This window comes from Prenolepis imparis, unplaced genomic scaffold, assembly GCF_030444845.1.
Source record: "Prenolepis imparis isolate NDT839.2.m4 unplaced genomic scaffold, iyPreImpa1.0 SCAF_12, whole genome shotgun sequence".
Taxonomy (NCBI): domain Eukaryota; kingdom Metazoa; phylum Arthropoda; class Insecta; order Hymenoptera; family Formicidae; genus Prenolepis; species Prenolepis imparis.
In genome coordinates, this window is record NW_028141170.1 from 13,451,332 (window position 1) to 13,457,166 (window position 5,835).

A 5,835-nucleotide genomic window follows, 5' to 3' on the forward strand; every position below is an offset into this window, starting at 1 on the left:
CTTAAATGCCACTATTCCATTTAAATTATGACGGCAGATCCTGTTCGATTTCTGTCGATAATCTGTTGCCAAGTCATGTGCACAAGCTCTGCGTGATTTATGCCGCCAATCTGACGTCAAACTACGTTGCGCAGGTTTTGCTCGGTTTCTGCTGCCAATCTGACGTCAAACTGCGTTGGGCAGATTTTGCTCGGTTTCTGCTGCCAATCTGACGTCAAACTGCGTTGCGCAGGTTTTGCTCGGTTTCTGCCGCCAATCTGCTCACATTGCTTGTCAACAGGCTTTGTTGACAGAACATGAGCTTAATGCGGACACAGATGGCTATGGTTTTGATGTAGAATTCTGATCAAATTTGCTGCCAATCTGCAGGCATTCTGCTAACATTTTGCTTACTGGGTCGCGTTACGTATGTGTGCGTATGACTTTCGGCTGTCATACACGTATTCACACATCTAACGCCGGACACCATTCCTGCCGGTGCGTGTACATATACGAGGGCAGTTTGATAAGTCAGTGACTTTTACAAGATATGGCACTCAAATCGCAATCTAATTTTATTTCTGATATTTACCATCTTATTTAAGTATACACACCAAGTTTCAAGTAGATCTGTCAAATAGAAATTTTTTGACAGTGTTCTAAAGCTGATAAGTTTGTGTTTTTTGCTAAAATGGAAAAAAGTGAATTTCGTGTGCTAATAAAACATTACTTTTTGCGTGGAAAAACCATTAAGGAAACTGAAGAAAAGCTAAAAAAGTATTATGGGAATTCTGCTCCGTCGCATGGAATGATTCACAAGTGGTTCACTGAATTTCGTTGTGGTTTTTGGTCGATTGTGAGCAAGCGCGGCACCCATCTGGCCGACAGCTTCTTCATGCCCAAATGTTTATGCAAGATATTAAAAACACGTTCGTTTGAGATGTTTACCATCTTGGCTATCTCGCGTATCTTCACTCGACGGTCGTCCAATACAATATCATGGATTTTATTGACTGTTTCTTCAGTTGTGACCTCATTCGGACGTCCCGGGCGCTCAGCATCATTCGTGCTTGTACGACCACAACGAAATTCAGTGAACCACTTGTGAACCATTCCATGCGACGGAGCAGAGTCCCCATAATACTTTTTTAGCTTTTCTTCAGTTTCCTTAATGGTTTTTCCACGCAAAAAGTAATGTTTTATTAGCACACGAAATTCACTTTTTTCCATTTTAGCAAAAAACACAAACTTATCCGCTTTAGAAAGCTGTCAAAAAATTTCTAATTGACAGATCTACTTGAAACTTGGTGTGTATACTTAAATAAGATGGTAAATATCAGAAATAAAATTAGATTGCGATTTGAGTGCCATATCTTGTAAAAGTCACTGACTTATCGAACTGCCCTCGTATATCGGTAAATTTAGTGACAAATATTGTAAAGTACTCTGGTGGTGAAATGAAATAGCTAAATAGCATTTCAGCTACAAGGCGACACTGTGTAACACTGTATAAAGCGGGGAGCACACAAACTTGCATAGCGCATAAACATGTACATAAGAAAATTGATTGGTCCATAAACGTATGCATAAGAAAATAAACCAATCAAATTTCTTATGCATACGCTTATGCGCTTATGCAAGTTTGTGTGCTTCCCGCTTAACACAGTGTCACACTGTGTTCCGTAGCTGGAAAGCACCCATCGGTCAAAAGACTGGCCACTCACAGCCGTTCCATTCTTCAGAAGAATGGCTGTGAGCTGTGAACTGTGATTGGCCAATCTTAGAACTACGGAGGTTACGTATAAACGTATTCATTATAATTTGATTGTTTTATCAGAGAGGAGGATAAGAGACGCCACGCCGTCGATTTTCGTACGACGCTTTTTCTCTGCAGTACACTAGCGTCACGTACATCCATTTTACGCCGCCTGGAACTACATGGCCACATCCACTTTCGATCCTATGGTAAAACAATCAATTGGTTCATGTCCGTGTTACATCCACTTTTCGATTAAAATCTAAAATCATTGTTTGATGCATATATGTATCTACACATTTCATATCCACAAATTATAGATAAAAAATACATTTTGCGTATATATAAATTAATTAAAAAATATATATATATATATTTTATAGTTTTTATGCGATATTTTTCATTTTAACAATATATACATATATATATGCTACGCGCATGAGGATAAATATTATGTTATATATAAAAAATTAAAGTAATAAAAGTAAAATTATATATATACAATATATATATATATATATATATATATATGTAATATATAATGTATGTGTATATACCCAGCAAACACGAGTATATAACTGTTATATTGTTATAATAAAACGAAATGTAACACACAATATAACACGAATGTACAAGATTATATACACGTTAGTAGTAATTTCCTACTCATATATATTACAGCTATATAACATTAATGTAACACGTAAATAACATATTATATAACCTTCATAAAATTTATGAAATTGTTATATAACATGTATAAAAATTAGTTAAAAAGTTCTATAATTGTAATGTAAATTACATAATTGTGTTATAAAACTTTTATATATATTGTTACTAAATAGTTACTAAATAGTTATATATATATAATATTAAATTGAGAATAAAAATTTTAATTATTGTATACTTGTTACAAACGCGAATATCATGAATATTAAATTCTTTAATTAATTTCAAGCAAAACTAAAGAACATTTTGATTAGTTTTGCAAGGAATTAATTAAAGAATTTGATATTTATAATATTCGCGTTTGTAACAAGTATACAATTAAAATTTTTATAGAGCTGTATTTAATACAGCCCTAAATTGTAAAAAAAATAATAAACCTAACTGAAAATTAACTTTTATATTGATTTTTAAATGTATCCTAGATGTAACTATTATACTAAATAACTATGTTATTATAATAATTAATAAGAGAACAATTTTAAGATTAGCAATATTATGTTCAAGTTAAGCAATATTATATAAAAGGTTAAGGAATAAAACATCTTATATATAAATGAAGTTCTTTCATTTATTAAAATTCTTAAATATATATATATATATATATATATATTAAATATATATTTATATAAATATATATATATATATAGTAATATATTTATAAATATATTAGTTAAATATTTATAAATATATATATAGTATATACCCACACAGCACATGATATCGTACGAATATTCTATATTCATTCTGTGAATGTACGTACTGTACGTAATATACTGAGAACATCTCTATAATATCTTGTGTAGTATATTATTTTTCGTATATTCTCAGGATATTATCAGAACATCTTGTGTAGTATATTATTTTTCGTATATTCTCGTATATTCTCAGAATGTACTTTTAATATCTCTTATAGTATATTATTTTTCGTATATTCTCATAATATACTATTGAATTACGCGCATTTTTACTTATGAGCGGATATGTATGCCATTTTGGATACGTAATTTCCGCTATTGCCGTCATTTGTCTTTTCCTTGTTCTTCTTCACTGACCACGTGCAAGTGCTATGTGCAATCTGGTGCAATTATATTGCGATTGTGATTAATCGCAGGTAATCCTTTTTATTTTCAAATAAATTAAATGTAAAAAGGGTATTTTATAAAAGCTATTCAATGATTTATTAATACTTCATAATTATAAACACACAAATTAACCTCATTAATGCAAATTATAACCTCACAATCGAATATTATAATGTATCAAAAATATGTATTTTTATGTGAAATTCTTATTATGTTACAGCATTTGTACAAAAAAGGACGTCATTATCAATTGTCGTTTATTATATCAATTATCATTTTGTGATCTCTGCAGAATCTTTCTAAAGAAAAAGTGTTCTCCGCATACACATATATACATACCCAGATAGCAAAATGTTAGCAGCATGTCGGCAGTATGACAGCAGATCTAATCATGACTTTACAGCAGATTCCTATCCACTGTGTCCGCAATTGATGATATTCTAGCATAGTTAGTAAGCAAAATCTGACAGCAGATTGGCGGCAGAAACCAAGCAGATCTGCACATATAGTTTGATGGCAGATTGGCGGCAAAAACCGAACAGATCTGTCAAACGCAATCTAATAGCAAATTGGCGGCAGAAATCGAGCAGGATCTGCACAGTTCCTTGCCATTTGAATATATAAGTATAATAAATTCAATATTTTTCGATGAATATAACAGAATAGGACGTGTATCCGTTACTTATAATTTTTTTTTCATAAATATGATATTTAATGTATAACATATTATATTGTATGTAGTTATATCTCACATAGCAATTTTAAATGTTCAATTTAATCTATTAATTAAATTAATAAAATAAATTGTAAAAATAATTAAATTTATAATTTATAAAATTTAAGATATAATTTATATGAGAATTAAATTCTGCTTTATGCTTTAAATAGAAAGTAAATGGATAATTTTTCATGTATATCCTATTGATTCTATAAGTTCAATATTCTCATGTTAGACTTGTCAGATATCAAAAATTAAACTGATAGAAAAATATACTTTTGATCTTTTATTAATAGCCACTTGCAGACTTTATATCTATTTTTAACAGAAATTTGATTGCGAGAAAATACATCACATAGCGGTAGGTGAAGGAACTATTAAATAACTGCAAAATGCAGATCCTGTTGTCAATTTGCCATCAGATTGTGCGCGCGCAAATCTTGCTCGATTTCTGCCGTCAATCTGACACCAAACTGCGTTGCGCAAATCCTGCTCGGTTTCTACTACCAATCTGCTATGATAATTCTATACAAATCCTGCTTGATTTCTGCTACTGACTTGCTGCCAAATTATGTCAGCAGATTTTATAACATTTCTGCCAACGTTCTGCTATCATTATCTGATATAACAAGTTTTGTATAAAATCTGCAGTTTTTTTGCTGGCAAAAATATATAGCACACAGTTTTAATACATGCTCTTGACAGATTTGGCTATCTGGGTATGTATATAGATGAGATGTAAATGTGAAAAATAAAAGTGAAACTCTGGATTCAAAAATCAAGTGAGTTTTATAACATATTTTAATTATATAGTGTGTACGATTAAGTAAGCTAATTGTTACTGCAATTAACTTTTAAAACGATCTTAAAAGACTAATGTATGCCAATACTCTATATTTGTATATTACACATTGATAATGAATGAAAGATATTGCATACATATAAAATAATATGTTAACTAGGCTTTTAAAACCGTTTTAAAAGTTAATTGCAGTAACAACTAATATATATTAATATATGTATTCTTATATGAAGTTCTCATTATATGTTACAGCGTTATTTGCACAAAAAAAGGATGTCATTATCAATTGTCGTTTATTATATCAATTATCACTTTGTGATCTCTGCAGAATCTTTCTAAAGAAAAAGTATCTCCGCATATACACATATATATATAGAGATGGGATATGTAAAAAATAAAAGTGAAACTCTGGATTCGCAAAAATCAAGTGAGTTTTATAACATATTTTAATTATATAGTGTGCGATTAAATAAGAGCTAAGTTATTATACTGCAATTAATTTTTAAAATGATTTTAAAAGTTAATTTCAGTAACAACATATAGCATATAGCTTATTAAATATATGTTAGATATTATTAAATGTATTCTTATGTGAAATTATTATTATATGTTACAGCGTTTGCACAGAAAGAACATTATTATCAACTTCGTGATCTAATACTTTCTGTGAAATAAGAAAAATTATATACATATATATAATAATAAATAATAATAAGTAAAATGTTTATATAAAAAAATATAAAAGTGCAATTATACGTTCAAATAATAT

General features: G+C 29.9%; 1 long non-coding RNA gene across 1 annotated transcript; it reads left to right on the forward strand.

Annotated features, from left to right (window-relative positions):
- Positions 1 to 4,986: 4,986 nt before the first annotated feature.
- LOC145944017 (uncharacterized) lies at positions 4,987 to 5,835 on the forward strand. The gene is made up of 3 exons (XR_014426607.1): positions 4,987 to 5,046; positions 5,319 to 5,493; positions 5,683 to 5,835. It is a non-coding gene; the product is annotated as an uncharacterized LOC145944017 (long non-coding RNA).